This window comes from Panulirus ornatus, chromosome 56, assembly GCF_036320965.1.
Source record: "Panulirus ornatus isolate Po-2019 chromosome 56, ASM3632096v1, whole genome shotgun sequence".
Lineage (NCBI taxonomy): Eukaryota > Metazoa > Arthropoda > Malacostraca > Decapoda > Palinuridae > Panulirus > Panulirus ornatus.
The window spans coordinates 28,220,771-28,238,837 of NC_092279.1; positions in this window are offsets into that span (position 1 = coordinate 28,220,771).

The following is an 18,067-nucleotide window of genomic DNA, read 5'->3' on the forward strand; positions in this document are numbered from 1 at the left end:
TAGTGATCTCCACGGGTCTACTGCACACACACACACACACACACACACACACACACACACACACACCTCCCATCTCCCCAGGGAATGATGGGCGCCACAGCCACTGTGGTGTATGAATACGTTCTGGGTAAACCTCTTGTGAACCCTCATGTACATTATATGTCCTCATTCATAGCAAGGTACGTTTCCAAGACACTGTCCACATCAGAGGTTCAATTCCAAATTCTGAGTCGGGTTGATGGATGTAGTATTTCGGTTGCAGTCCTTCATTACAAGTTCAGGGTCAACCACAGGTCAAAACGCGAAAATTGGAGCAGAATGTTCCGGTATATATATAAGAAAAACTTCTGGTAGTTTACTATTTCTTTTTTGGAAAACGTTTACAATTTTTTTTTAAATTTGTTAAGTCGTAAAGCTGTACTGGGTTTCTTCCCGTTTTCTACACATTCCTTGGATGTATTGAGGGCTCACGTCGACAGGAACGAGTTGACGGTAATATCTTGTGTCGTTTTCCAACAGTCAGGCTGGACGTACGTAGGATTTTCTTACACGTTGCATTCGGTGTTATTACGAAGTTACAAGAGCCATTTACGTAGTGGACGCGTTTATTATGGTCACAGAATGAGATACAACATCGGAAGAAGGTGGCAAGTATTTCCCCGACTGTGACTTGACGTTGATGGCCTTAACGACCATTGCAGTGGGTAGACCTACAGCCGACGTCAGTGACCAGTTAACCTTCGAGAATCTTTTAATGGAATCAAGGTTTAAACTGTAGCCAGGGAATGTGTGCTGGATGACCCTTATGTACTGATGGTAAATAAAGGATTTACGGATGGCTTACACTGGCATTAGATTTTACTCATTTGTTTCATGAGATGATTGTTACGATGTAATGCAGGGATATTGCTTGTACGTATCATCACAATGATTGTTACGATGTAATGCCGTGGTATTGCTTGTACGTATCATCACAAGTTTACCTTCCAGACCAAATTTAAGTCACATGTATGGCTGACAGCACCTTTGTGTACGAGGGAAAATGGATACAGTAAAAACACGAAATGTTTGATGATTTTATGAAGTGCTGAAATAAAGATAAATATAGAGGCTGTAAAATAAAGATAATGTAAAAGAAAACGGATTATGTGGTTGGTGATAACCCGTAAACGTAGACCCAGATGATAAATACAATACACCAGTAGACAGACATATGCCTCCTCTGGCCATCACCAGCGGTAGAATTTACAATCTTTTTCACATGTCACATTTACGTTGCTGTTACTCTTGATGAAGACGCAAACAAGTGGACGTAACGTAGCGAACAAATTCGTCGTTAGTTCACATACAAAATGAACAAACAATCATCTAATTATGTTAGGCTAAAATATTGGACTATATGATCAAGGTTCAAGTGACGGTGTATATAGAGTTTTGATCTGACTAATATGAGGTAGTTCGTAAAATATATCTTAAAACATGTGGATGATACAGATTGTAGACGTGAGGAGGGAAGAGTGAGGAAAGATGAGAGGTTACAACACACACCACACATTGACAAGCCTTTTTAAGTGTGTCATTATTTTATCAGTATTTACGTGTGTGGATGTCATTGTGTAAATCGATCTGCATGTAAATGTGTTTACTGTACTTAGTGTGTGTGTGTGTGTGAGTTTATTTCTTTGTGTATGTCTTCATTTGTGTGTGAAAGGGGCATTAGTTTGTGCGCGTCTTTGCGAGCTTTGTGCATTCTGTGTCCAAACATCATATATCTTGCCCGCTAATATCACCACCAAATTTTCCCGGAAGGTGGGTCGCCAGAGCGTAAATAGCAGCGGCATGACGTCATACAGCGGCGATCTAGGGCCAAAATTGACATTCTTACTGAGTGAATACGAATCCTGGATCACTGCCACGACAACTGCCCACTAACTCGACGCCTTCGTACGTAACCATAATACCGTCCACGAGTTGCCTGCCAGATGAAGGATAACTCCTTCCTAATCACCCACACCCGTGGATATATTATATTATATATATATATATATATATACATATATATATATATATAATATATATATATATATATATATATATATATTTTTTTTTCTTTTTTTTGCTTAGTCGCTGTCTCCCGCGTTTGCGAGGTAGCGCAAGGAAACAGACGAAAGAAATGGCCCAACCCACCCCCATACACATGTATATACATACGTCCACACACGCAAATATACATACCTACACAGCTTTCCATGGTTTACCCTAGACGCTTCACATGCCCTGATTCAATCCACTGACAGCACGTCAACCCCGGTATACCACATCGATCCAGTTCACTCTGTTCCTTGCCCTCCTTTCACCCTCCTGCATGTTCAGGCCCCGATCACACAAAATCTTTTTCACTCCATCTTTCCACCTCCAATTTGGTCTCCCACTTCTCCTCGTTCCCTCCACCTCCGACACATATATCCTCTTGGTCAATCTTTCCTCACTCATTCTCTCCATGTGCCCAAACCATTTCAAAACACCCTCTTCTGCTCTCTCAACCACGCTCTTTTTATTTCCACACATCTCTCTTACCCTTACGTTACTTACTCGATCAAACCACCTCACACCACACATTGTCCTCAAACATCTCATTTCCAGCACATCCATCCTCCTGCGCACAACTCTATCCATAGCCCACGCCTCGCAACCATACAACATTGTTGGAACCACTATTCCTTCAAACATACCCATTTTTGCTTTCCGAGATAATGTTCTCGACTTCCACACATTCTTCAAGGCTCCCAGGATTTTCGCTCCCTCCCCCACCCTATGATCCACTTCCGCTTCCATGGTTCCATCCGCTGCCAGATCCACTCCCAGATATCTAAAACACTTTACTTCCTCCAGTTTTTCTCCATTCAAACTTACCTCCCAATTGACTTGACCCTCAACCCTACTGTACCTAATAACCTTGCTCTTATTAACATTTACTCTTAACTTTCTTCTTTCACACACTTTACCAAACTCAGTCACCAGCTTCTGCAGTTTCTCACATGAATCAGCCACCAGCGCTGTATCATCAGCGAACAACAACTGACTCACTTCCCAAGCTCTCTCATCCCCAACAGACTTCATACTTGCCCCTCTTTCCAAAACTCTTGCATTCACCTCCCTAACAACCCCATCCATAAACAAATTAAACAACCATGGAGACATATATATATATATATATATATATATATATATATATATATATATATATATATATATATATGTTCGAGGTTATAGCGGGAGTGAAAAGTCATCTTTGGCGAGGTTGTATCGTTAGGAATACAGTCTAATCAAAAAAGTTCTCGCCCTAAAGAAGCCCACATTCCCCTGCTACTGGAAGTGGCGCAGTCTTGGGCCGCATAAGCCTCCAGAGAGATCCTGGGTAACACGAGGATCCTCTCATAGAAATTGGTCATGGGGTAATTATAGATAAATAAATGAAATATATATATACATTCGTTTATCAGAATTCTATACATCGTCATCATCTATATTCATCATGCTGGATAGCCTAATATACTGACTGCCTCGTACAGTACGTATCATAAGGTCAAAGTGACCCACACATGTATGTGAAGGCACTGCGCTACGAGACCGGATGCCGGTTAGATTACTTGAGATTACTCTGCCGGTCGGACACCGATAACACACTCGGTGATGCTCTTTTTTTTTTTTTTGATATTTTGTTTTCACAGTTACGCTGATAAGAATTTGATGAGAGGTATTCCTGGCGTCGTAACGTATGCTCACCCAAGGTTTAGGTTAGGATACTCTTAAGGGAAGATCAGGCAGAACACATGAAGGTAGGAATCTATACAGGGTAAAGTAAGGACCTTATGATGCCTTCCTCGCTCTGACGTGGAGGTTCAGCAAGGGATGACAACACTCGCTGACGATTCCCCAGTGGTTCCCTCCATGACATTCTCTCTCTCTCTCTCTCTCTCTCTCTCTCTCTCTCTCTCTCTCTCTCTCTCTCTCTCTCTCTCTCTCTCTCTCTCTCCCAGTCGTACAGACAGACGGAACGATTGAAAAGTGGTCACGAACGAACACTCAGTCGTCCACGTAGATGAAAACCACCCTGACCCACGGGAATGGCTCGTTACGTCAAGTACAACAAAAGACATCATGATATGTACACTTGCTAAACAGTGTACCCCCCCCCCCCGCCCCAACATTTGCCTCGACAGAAAAAAAAAAAGAAAAAAAAGAAAAAAAGAGAAAAGCGTCAGTACTTATCTCGAGCTCTCTTAGGAGACACTGGCCACGCGTCAGATTCTTACACAAAATGGTGCAAATGGCGCAACTTTTTTTTCTCTTCTTTCTCTCTTTTCGCCGACATTCAAGCGGTCAGAGCAAAGACGGTGAACAAAAAGTGCAGTTTATAGATGGTCTGTTGCCACAATCTGGTGTCGTGTTTGCCGCCCTCACGGGGTCAAGTTCTGCTAGACAGGCGAATTCCAGAAGGATCATCATGTCATGGGCTGGGCCATGCATCATACCCATGGGTCGGTCCCTCGGGCTCGGAGATCGTCCCCATTCGATCAAGGGTCGTACCTTCGTGCTCAAAGATCGGTCCGTGACTTCTAGGGTCGTATCGTCGTTCTTAAGGGTCTTATTGTCGTGTTTTAGGGTGGTAGTCGTGGTCTGTGGGTCTTATCGTTGTGCTCGGTGGGCGTACTGTCTAGATGGGTCGTACCGTCGTGCGCAAGGGCAGCTCCGTGTGTTCATAGGTCGTAGCGTCGTATTCAGAGGTTGCATATAGTCGTACTCGTGGTCTTTTCATCATGTTCGGTGGTCGTACTGTCTTCATGGTTCATACCGTCGTACTCAAGGGTCGTACCGTCGTGCTCAAGGGTCTTAACATCGTCGTCATGTTCAAGGGTCGTGCCGTCGTGCACAGGGGTCGTTCTCAAGGGTCGTGCCGTCGTACTCAAGGGTTCTTATCATCGTCGTCGTGTTCAAGTGTCGTGCCGTCGTGCTTCAGTGATGAAGGAAGAGCCTGAAGGTGCACCGCGGGACGACCCCTGAATTTCTTCATACATGAAGTGGAAAGTTTCCTCACACGTATAGAGAATGAGACACGGACTGACAGACATCCTGGTGGAGGGAGTTCCCTCGCCAGGGTAGGGACACACACACACGCCTGGCTGGTCGGTGGGTCACAAACCGAGCAGGAGGCTGCTGCCCCTGTGTGAGCCAACCTAAGGTATACACTGCAGGTCTTCATCGATTCACACCATATGAGGTTTGATATAGGAAGCTGTGCACTTCCAGAGCAACATGATCTATCCTAAGTGTAATATAGAGTATATGAAGGCTTGTAGTATGCTGAAATTACTGGAAATAGAGGCATTAAACATTGTACTGTATGATCTTAGATCAACTGACTCACAGTGTCAGGGTTCAGCTACTATATACCACGATCAACGAGGCAGCTGTGAGCTGGATATGTTTCCCACACAGCGAACAGAATAACGAAGATTAACCGTTATATAAATCAGACGTAACCGTCTTGCAACGTTAGTGGATCTGAATATAAATCCTGTCATACATTATACAAATTATGTCATACATTACAAAATATGTGTTAGAATTTTATAAGATTTTCTTGTACGTACTTGATATATATATATATATATATATATATATATATATATATATATATATATATATATATATATATATATATATATATATATTTTTTTTTTTTTTTTTTTTTTTTTTTGCCGCTGTCTCCCGCGTTTGCGAGGTAGCGCAAGGAAACAGACGAAAGAAATGGCCCAACTCACCCCCCATACACATGTATATACATACGTCCACAACACCAAATATACATACCTACACAGCTTTCCATGGTTTACCCCAGACGCTTCACATGCCTTGATTCAATCCACTGACAGCACGTCAACCCCGGTATACCACAACGCTCCAATTCACTCTTATTCTTGCCCTCCTTTCACCCTCCTGCATGTTCAGGCCCCGATCACACAAAATCTTTTTCACTCCATCTTTCCACCTCCAATTTGGTCTCCCTCTTCTCCTCGTTCCCTCCACCTCCGACACATATATCCTCTTGGTCAATCTCTCCTCACTCATTCTCTCCATGTGCCCAAACCACTTCAAAACACCCTCTTCTGCTCTCTCAACCACGCTCTTTTTATTTCCACACATCTCTCTTACCCTTACGTTACTTACTCGATCAAACCACCTCACACCACACATTGTCCTCAAACATCTCATTTCCAGCACATCCATCCTCCTGCGCACATCTCTATCCATAGCCCACGCCTCGCAACCATACAACATTGTTGGAACCACTATTCCTCAAACATACCCATTTTTGCTTTCCGAGATAATGTTCTCGACTTCCACACATTCTTCAAGGCTCCCCAGAATTTTCGCCCCCTCCCCCACCCTATGATCCACTTCCGCTTCCATGGTTCCATCCGCTGCCAGATCCACTCCCAGATATCTAAAACACTTCACTTCCTCCAGTTTTTCTCCATTCAAACTCACCTCCCAATTGACTTGACCCTCAACCCTACTGTACCTAATAACCTTGCTCTTATTCACATTTACTCTTAACTTTCTTCTTCCACACACTTTACCAAACTCAGTCACCAGCTTCTGCAGTTTCTCACATGAATCAGCCACCAGCGCTGTATCATCAGCGAACAACAACTGACTCACTTCCCAAGCTCTCTCATCCCCAACAGACTTCATACTTGCCCCTCTTTCCAAAACTCTTGCATTTACCTCCCTAACAACCCCATCCATAAACAAATTAAACAACCATGGAGACATCACACACCCCTGCCGCAAACCTACATTCACTGAGAACCAATCACTTTCCTCTCTTCCTACACGTACACATGCCTTACATCCTAGATAAAAACTTTTCACTGCTTCTAACAACTTTCCTCCCACACCATATATTCTTAATACCTTCCACAGAGCATCTCTATCAACTCTATCATATGCCTTCTCCAGATCCATAAATGCTACATACAAATCCATTTGCTTTTCTAAGTATTTCTCACATACATTCTTCAAAGCAAACACCTGATCCACACATCCTCTACCACTTGTGAAACCACACTGCTCTTCCCCAATCTGATGCTCTGTACATGCCTTCACCCTCTCAATCAATACCCTCCCATATAATTTACCAGGAATACTCAACAAACTTATACCTCTGTAATTTGAGCACTCACTCTTATCCCCTTTGCCTTTGTACAATGGCACTATGCACGCATTCCGCCAATCCTCAGGCACCTCACCATGAGTCATACATACATTAAATAACCTTACCAACCAGTCAACAATACAGTCACCCCCTTTTTTAATAAATTCCACTGCAATACCATCCAAACCTGCTGCCTTGCCGGCTTTCATATATTTTTTATAATACTTTGTCGCTGTCTCCCGCGTTAGCGAGGTAGCGCAAGGAAACATAGGAAAGAATGGCCCAACCCACCCACATACACATGTATATACATACACGTCCACACACGCGCATATGCATACCTATACATCTCAGCGTATACATATATACACACAGACAGACCTATACATATATACACATGTACATGATTCATACTGTCTGCCCCTATTCATTATATATATATATATATATATATATATATATATATATATATATATATATATATATATATATATATATATATATATATATATATATATATTCTTTAATACATATTTGCCGTTTCCCGTGTTAGCGAAGTAGCGTTAGGAACAGAGAAATGAGCCTTAGAGGGTATATCCTCACTAGGGCCCCCTTCTCTGTACCTCTTTTGTAAGAATTAAAACGGAAGGGGAGGATTTCCCCCTTTAGTCGCCTTCTACGACGCACAGGGAATACGTGGGAAGTATTTTTTCTCCCCTATCCCCAGTGTTTTATATATATATATATATATGTATATATATATATATATATATATATATATATATATATATATATATATATATATATATATATATATATATATATATATATATATATATATGCTCCATGTCTGTTGGAAAGCTTACAAAGTGCTTATCAAACGATAGTATAAAGTAGATAGTTCACTCGTTGTGTAACTTGTTACATAACTGAGTCAGTTTTCCCGTTCTTTTTTTCCCATCTTCTTTTCTGCCACCGACCAAAAGGTGGGTACGTACGAACGCACGATAAATTCACTTATGCCGGTGAAATTAATATTGAAAAGAATTAATCCTTTTCCTTGTATTTAATTTGTTTGTACAGGTATATTAAGATAAATATTATGATTACGTTTGTGACTCATATAAAAAGGTAAATGATTTATTTCACTAGAAGCGGGTACGAGAGATGTATTTTAGTTTGGTATGCAGTCCATAGATGGCATTACTGCCAACACACCACATCACACACACGCTCTGCTTTGTCAACGGTAGTTTCGTTTCTATGGAGTCGAGTGTCGTCAGATGACGCCGTGTTGTTTAAGTTTGGGTTTGCAGGGGTGTGGGGAGGGTGTGTGGTATGAGCAGCAAGGTATCGAACTGTATTCCAGGTAACGGTGGCAGAATAATCGTGTGTTTCCTCGTACATGTGTTAGCAGTAACGTCGGACGTGTTCTTGATGAGGAAGAACTGGACGAGAATGCTCAAAGAAGCTAAGCTGTCTTATGAATGGCAAGCTCGATGTGTTGTGAGGCTAAACTTGTGGGCGTTTCGTGTGACGGAACTGAAGATGGAAACGAGATTTTTCTGGAATTGTGCAGTCTGTCAGACGAGTGGCAAACGCCAGAAAGTGCAGCGAGTAACGTGATCTTTGAGGGCACAGGTGAGTACTACTGATAGTTTGTCGATGGTTGGTTGTGTGTGATCTTGAGGGCCAGTTCTCGAGGTCATGCAATGACGTGGGGGGGCTACAGCCACCTCCCGACATGTCCTCCTTCAGGTGTGGAGGAAAATTGTAAAACCAAATACAGTTTTACGATGTGTGTGAACTGTGTTGTTTTGTCAACTATGATCATAGTTTATTTACTTTTTTAAGGTAAACGTTTACTTTAGCAATTATATATATATATATTTCTTTCTTTCAAACTGTTCGCCATTTCCCGCGTTAGCGAGGTAGCGTTAAGAACAGAGGACTGGACCTTTTTTGGAATATCCTCACCTGGCCCCCTCTGTTCCTTCTTTTGGAAAAAAAAAAAAAAAAAAATATATATATATATATATATATATATATATATATATATATATATATATATATATTTATATATATTCTTTTTTTTTAAAGCGCTTTCATTACTCCTTTCAAATTTCGTCCACACCAAACGTTCTGAGCATATGAGACTAAGCTGGACCACATCCATACAGTTTGCATCCCACAACACAAATATTAACTCCTTTGCCTGTCCGGTTCACCTTAGCGTACGCTGGAAGCATGTATAGGTGAAGTGAAGGCCAGGCGGCAGGAGTGTCATCTTTATAGACGCGGATCCTACATACATGATTAATGATATTAGAATCTGACGAGGATTGATGAATACCATCATCATTAACTTTACGACCCGAAGTGGTGCCAGGCGAGATAATGGAGGCAGTTTTGAGAGGCTGTAATGTGTCTTATATAACAGGACACGTTGTTAGGGTCATATGTCGAGAGATTTGTCGTGTATCATAAACTCCAAGAAGATAAAAGTCATAATGATTGTATGTGTAGTGTCTATGGGTGTCAGGTGTTAATTACCAGGATCAGATGTTCGTAGATTCATCCCATGATCAGGTCTTCCCTGTAGTGAAGGCTATGTATATAAGTAATGGCCAGGGAGCAGTTGGGCGACACCCGTACTGCCAGATTACACATGCATGAGACAATTGGTGCGGTGGTGGTAAGCCGGGACTGAGCTGGGATACCTTAGTGATCTCCACGGGTCTACTGCACACACACACACACACACACACACACACACACACACACACACCTCCCATCTCCCCAGGGAATGATGGGCGCCACAGCCACTGTGGTGTATGAATACGTTCTGGGTAAACCTCTTGTGAACCCTCATGTACATTATATGTCCTCATTCATAGCAAGGTACGTTTCCAAGACACTGTCCACATCAGAGGTTCAATTCCAAATTCTGAGTCGGGTTGATGGATGTAGTATTTCGGTTGCAGTCCTTCATTACAAGTTCAGGGTCAACCACAGGTCAAAACGCGAAAACTGGAGCAGAATTTTCCAGTATATATATAAGAAAAACTTCTGGTAGTTTACTATTTCTTTTTTGGAAAACGTTTACAATTTTTTTTTAAATTTGTTAAGTCGTAAAGTTGTACTGGGTTTCTTCCCGTTTTCTACACATTCTTTGGATGTATTGAGGGCTCACGTCGACAGGAACGAGCTGACGGTAATATCTTGTGTCGTTTTCCAAGTCAGGCTGGACGTACGTAGGATCTTCTTACACGTTGCATTCGGTGTTATTACGAAGTTACAAGAGCCATTTACGTAGTGGACGCGTTTATTATGGTCACAGAACGAGACACAACATCGGAAGAAGGTGGCAAGTATTTCCCCGACTGATGATTGGTTGATGATTGGTTGTGACTTGACGTTGATGGCCTTAACGACCATTGCAGTGGGTAGACCTACAGCCGACGTCAGTGACCAGCTAACCTCTGAGAATCTTTAAATGGAATCAAGGCTTAAACTGTAGCCAGTGAGTGTGTGCTGGATGACCCTTATGTACTGATGGTAAATAAAGGATTTACGGATGGCTTACACTGGCATTAGATGTTACTCATTTGTTTCATGAAATGATTGTTACGATGTAATGCCGTGGTATTGCTTGTACGTATCATCACAAGTTTACCTTCCAGACCAAATTTAAGTCACATGTATGGCTGACAGCACCTTTGTGTACGAGGGAAAATGGATACAGTAAAAACACGAAATGTTTGATGATTTTATGAAGTGCTGAAATAAAGATAAATATAGAGGCTGTAAAATAAAGATAATGTAAAAGAAAACGGATTATGTGGTTGGTGATAACCCGTAAACGTAGACCCAGATGATAAATACAATACACCAGTAGACAGACATATGCCTCCTCTGGCCATCACCAGCGGTAGAATTTACAATCTTTTTCACATGTCACTTTTACGTTGCTGTTGCTCTTGATGAAGACGCAAACAAGTGGACGTAACTTAGCGAACAAATTCGTCGTTAGTTCACATACAAAATGAACAGTGTAAACAATCATCTAATTAAGTTAGGCTAAAATATTGGACTATATGATCAAGGTTCAAGTGACGGTGTATATAGAGTTTCGATCTGACTAATATGAGGTAGTTCGTAAAATATATCTTAAGACATATGGATGATACAGATTGTAGACGTGAGGAGGGAAGAGTGAGGAAAGATGAGAGGTTACAACACACACCACACATTAAGACAAGCCTTTTTAAGTGTGTCATTATTTTAACAGTATTTACGTGTGTGGATGTCATTGTGTAAATCGATCTGCATGTAAATGTGTTTACTGTACTTAGTGTGTGTGTGTGTGTGTGTGTGAGTTTATTTCTTTGTGTATGTCTTCATTTGTATGTGAAAGGGGCATTAGTTTGTGCGCGTCTTTGCGAACTTTGTGCATTCTGTGTCCAAACATCATATATCTTGCCTGCTAATATCACCACCAAATTTTCCCGGAAGGTGGGTCGCCAGAGCGTAAATAGCAGCGGCATGACGTCATACAGCGGCGATCTAGGGCCAAAATTGACATTCTTACTGAGTGAATACGAATCCTGGATCACTGCCACGACAACTGCCCACTAACTCGACGCCTTCGTACGTAACCATAATACCGTCCACGAGTTGCCTGCCAGATGAAGGATAACTCCTTCCTAATCACCCACACCCGTGGAGATATATATATATATATATATATATATATATATATATATATATATATATATATATATATATATATATATATATATATATATACTCACATATATATATATATATAATATATATATATATATATATATATATATATATTTTTTTTTTTTTTTTTTTGCTTAGTCGCTGTCTCCCGCGTTTGCGAGGTAGCGCAAGGAAACAGACGAAAGAAATGGCCCAACCCACCCCCATACACATGTATATACATACGTCCACACACGCAAATATACATACCTACACAGCTTTCCATGGTTTACCCTAGACGCTTCACATGCCCTGATTCAATCCACTGACAGCACGTCAACCCCGGTATACCACATCGATCCAGTTCACTCTGTTCCTTGCCCTCCTTTCACCCTCCTGCATGTTCAGGCCCCGATCACACAAAATCTTTTTCACTCCATCTTTCCACCTCCAATTTGGTCTCCCACTTCTCCTCGTTCCCTCCACCTCCGACACATATATCCTCTTGGTCAATCTTTCCTCACTCATTCTCTCCATGTGCCCAAACCATTTCAAAACACCCTCTTCTGCTCTCTCAACCACGCTCTTTTTATTTCCACACATCTCTATTACCCTTACGTTACTTACTCGATCAAACCACCTCACACCACACATTGTCCTCAAACATCTCATTTCCAGCACATCCATCCTCCTGCGCACAACTCTATCCATAGCCCACGCCTCGCAACCATACAACATTGTTGGAACCACTATTCCTTCAAACATACCCATTTTTGCTTTCCGAGATAATGTTCTCGACTTCCACACATTCTTCAAGGCTCCCAGGATTTTCGCTCCCTCCCCCACCCTATGATCCACTTCCGCTTCCATGGTTCCATCCGCTGCCAGATCCACTCCCAGATATCTAAAACACTTTACTTCCTCCAGTTTTTCTCCATTCAAACTTACCTCCCAATTGACTTGACCCTCAACCCTACTGTACCTAATAACCTTGCTCTTATTAACATTTACTCTTAACTTTCTTCTTTCACACACTTTACCAAACTCAGTCACCAGCTTCTGCAGTTTCTCACATGAATCAGCCACCAGCGCTGTATCATCAGCGAACAACAACTGACTCACTTCCCAAGCTCTCTCATCCCAACAGACTTCATACTTGCCCCTCTTTCCAAAACTCTTGCATTCACCTCCCTAACAACCCCATCCATAAACAAATTAAACAACCATGGAGACATATATATATATATATATATATATATATATATATATATATATATATATATATATATATATGTTCGAGGTTATAGCGGGAGTGAAAAGTCATCTTTGGCGAGGTTGTATCGTTAGGAATACAGTCTAATCAAAAAAGTTCTCGCCCTAAAGAAGCTCACATTCCCCTGCTACTGGAAGTGGCGCTGTCTTGGGCCGCATAAGCCTCCAGAGAGATCCTGGGTAACACGAGGATCCTCTCATAGAAATTGGTCATGGGGTAATTATAGATAAATAAATGAAATATATACATTCGTTTATCAGAATTCTATACATCGTCATCATCTATATTCATCATGCTGGATAGCCTAATATACTGACTGCCTCTTACAGTACGTATCATAAGGTCAAAGTGACCCACACATGTATGTGAAGGCACTGCGCTACGAGACCGGATGCCGGTTAGATTACTTGAGATTACTCTGCCGGTCGGACACCGATAACACACTCGGTGATGCTCTTTTTTTTTTTTTTGATATTTTGTTTTCACAGTTACGCTGATAAGAATTTGATGAGAGGTATTCCTGGCGTCGTAACGTATGCTCACCCAAGGTTTAGGTTAGGATACTCTTAAGGGAAGATCAGGCAGAACACATGAAGGTAGGAATCTATACAGGGTAAAGTAAGGACCTTATGATGCCTTCCTCGCTCTGACGTGGAGGTTCAGCAAGGGATGACAACACTCACTGACGTTTCCCCAGTGGTTCCCTCCATGACATTCTCTCTCTCTCTCTCTCTCTCTCTCTCTCTCTCTCTCTCTCTCTCTCTCTCTCTCTCTCTCTCTCTCTCTCTCTCTCCCAGTCGTACAGACAGACGGAACGATGGAAAAGTGGTCACGAACGAACACTCAGTCGTCCACGTAGATGAAAACCACCTGACCTACGGGAATGGCTCGTTACGTCAAGTACAACAAAAGACATCATGATATGTACACTTGCTAAACAGTGTAACTCCCCCGCCCCAACATTTGCCTCGACAGAAAAAAAAAAGAAAAAAAAAGAAAAAAAGAGAAAAGCGTCAGTACTTATCTCGAGCTCTCCTAGGAGACACTGGCCACGCGTCAGATTCTTACACAAAATGGTACAAATGGCGCAACTTTTTTTTCTCTTCTTTCTCTCTTTTCGCCGACATTCAAGCGGTCAGAGCAAAGACGGTGAACAACAGTGCAGTTTATAGATGGTCTGTTGCCACAATCTGGTGTCGTGTTTGCCGCCCTCACGGGGTCAAGTTCTGCTAGACAGGCGAAGTCCAGAAGGATCATCATGTCATGGGCTGGGCCATGCATCATACCCATGGGTCGGTCCCTCGGCCTCGGAGATCGTCCCCATTCGATCAAGGGTCGTACCTTCGTGCTCAAAGATCGGTCCGTGACTTCTAGGGTCGTATCGTCGTTCTTAAGGGTCTTATTGTCGTGTTTTAGGGTGGTAGTCGTGGTCTGTGGGTCTTATCGTTGTGCTCGGTGGGCGTACTGTCTAGATGGGTCGTACCGTCGTGCGCAAGGGCAGCTCCGTGTGTTCATAGGTCGTAGCGTCGTGTTCAGAGGTTGCATATAGTCGTACTCGTGGGGTCTTTTCATCATGTTCGGTGGTCGTACTGTCTTCATGGTTCATACCGTCGTGCACAGGGGTCGTTCGTTCTCAAGGGTCGTGCCGTCGTACTCAAGGGTCTTATCATCGTCGTCATGTTCAAGGGTCGTGCCGTCGTGCACAGGGGTCGTTCTCAAGGGTCGTGCCGTCGTACTCAAGGGTTCTTATCATCGTCGTCGTGTTCAAGTGTCGTGCCGTCGTGCTTCAGTGATGAAGGAAGAGCCTGAAGGTGCACCGCGGGACGACCCCCTGGATTTCTTCATACATGAAGTGGAAAGTTTCCTCACACGTATAGAGAATGAGACACGGACTGACAGACATCCTGGTGGAGGGAGTTCCCTCTCCAGGGGAGGGACACACACACACGCCTGGCTGGTCGGTGGGTCACAAACCGAGCAGGAGGCTGCTGCCCCTGTGTGAGCCAACCTGAGGTATACACTGCAGGTCTTCATCGATTCACACCATATGAGGTTTGATATAGGAAGCTGTGCACCTCCAGAGCAACATGATCTATCCTAAGTGTAATATAGAGTATATGAAGGCTTGTAGTATGCTGAAATTACTGGAAATAGAGGCATTAAACATTGTACTGTATGATCTTAGATCAACTGACTCACAGTGTCAGGGTTCAGCTACTATATACCACGATCAGCGAGGCAGCTGTGAGCTGGATATGTTTCCCACACAGCGAACAGAATAACGAAGATTAACCGTTATATAAATCAGACGTAACCGTCTTGCAACGTTAGTGGATCTGAATATAAATCCTGTCATACATTATACAAATTATGTCATACATTACAAAATATGTGTTAGAATTTTATAAGATTTTCTTGTACGTACTTGATATATATATATATATATATATATATATATATATATATATATATATATATATATATATATATATATATATATATATATTTTTTTTTTTTTTTTTTTTTTTCTTTGCCGCTGTCTCCCGCGTTTGCGAGGTAGCGCAAGGAAACAGACGAAAGAAATGGCCCAACTCACCCCCCATACACATGTATATACATACGTCCACATACACAAATATACATACCTACACAGCTTTCCATGGTTTACCCCAGACGCTTCACATGCCTTGATTCAACCCACTGACAGCACGTCAACCCCGGTATACCACAACGCTCCAATTCACTCTTATTCCTTGCCCTCCTTTCACCCTCCTGCATGTTCAGGCCCCGATCACACAAAATCTTTTTCACTCCATCTTTCCACCTCCAATTTGGTCTCCCTCTTCTCCTCGTTCCCTCCACCTCCGACACATATATCCTCTTGGTCAATCTTTCCTCACTCATTCTCTCCATGTGCCCAAACCACTTCAAAACACCCTCTTCTGCTCTCTCAACCACGCTCTTTTTATTTCCACACATCTCTCTTACCCTTACGTTACTCACTCGATCAAACCACCTCACACCACACATTGTCCTCAAACATCTCATTTCCAGCACATCCATCCTCCTGCGCACAACTCTATCCATAGCCCACGCCTCGCAACCATACAACATTGTTGGAACCACTATTCCTTCAAACATACCCATTTTTGCTTTCCGAGATAATGTTCTCGACTTCCACACATTCTTCAAGGCCCCCAGAATTTTCGCCCCCTCCCCCACCCTATGATCCACTTCCGCTTCCATGGTTCCATCCGCTGCCAGATCCACTCCCAGATATCTAAAACACTTCACTTCCTCCAGTTTTTCTCCATTCAAACTCACCTCCCAATTGACTTGACCCTCAACCCTACTGTACCTAATAACCTTGCTCTTATTCACATTTACTCTTAACTTTCTTCTTCCACACACTTTACCAAACTCAGTCACCAGCTTCTGCAGTTTCTCACATGAATCAGCCACCAGCGCTGTATCATCAGCGAACAACAACTGACTCACTTCCCAAGCTCTCTCATCCCCAACAGACTTCATACTTGCCCCTCTTTCCAGAAACTCTTGCATTTACCTCCCTAACAACCCCATCCATAAACAAATTAAACAACCATGGAGACATCACACACCCCTGCCGCAAACCTACATTCACTGAGAACCAATCACTTTCCTCTCTTCCTACACGTACACATGCCTTACATCCTAGATAAAAACTTTTCACTGCTTCTAACAACTTTCCTCCCACACCATATATTCTTAATACCTTCCACAGAGCATCTCTATCAACTCTATCATATGCCTTCTCCAGATCCATAAATGCTACATACAAATCCATTTGCTTTTCTAAGTATTTCTCACATACATTCTTCAAAGCAAACACCTGATCCACACATCCTCTACCACTTGTGAAACCACACTGCTCTTCCCCAATCTGATGCTCTGTACATGCCTTCACCCTCTCAATCAATACCCTCCCATATAATTTACCAGGAATACTCAACAAACTTATACCTCTGTAATTTGAGCACTCACTCTTATCCCCTTTGCCTTTGTACAATGGCACTATGCACGCATTCCGCCAATCCTCAGGCACCTCACCATGAGTCATACATACATTAAATAACCTTACCAACCAGTCAACAATACAGTCACCCCCTTTTTTAATAAATTCCACTGCAATACCATCCAAACCTGCTGCCTTGCCGGCTTTCATATATTTTTTATAATACTTTGTCGCTGTCTCCCGCGTTAGCGAGGTAGCGCAAGGAAACATAGGAAAGAATGGCCCAACCCACCCACATACACATGTATATACATACACGTCCACACACGCGCATATGCATACCTATACATCTCAGCGTATACATATATACACACAGACAGACCTATACATATATACACATGTACATGATTCATACTGTCTGCCCCTATTCATTATATATATATATATATATATATATATATATATATATATATATATATATATATATATATATATATATATATATATATATATATATATATATTCTTTAATACATATTTGCCGTTTCCCGTGTTAGCGAAGTAGCGTTAGGAACAGAGAAATGAGCCTTAGAGGGTATATCCTCACTAGGGCCCCCTTCTCTGTACCTCTTTTGTAAGAATTAAAACGGAAGGGGAGGATTTCCCCCTTTAGTCGCCTTCTACGACGCACAGAGAATACGTGGGAAGTATTTTTTCTCCCCTATCCCCAGTGTTTTATATATATATATATATATGTATATATATATATATATATATATATATATATATATATATATATATATATATATATATATATATATATATATATATATATATATATATGCTCCATG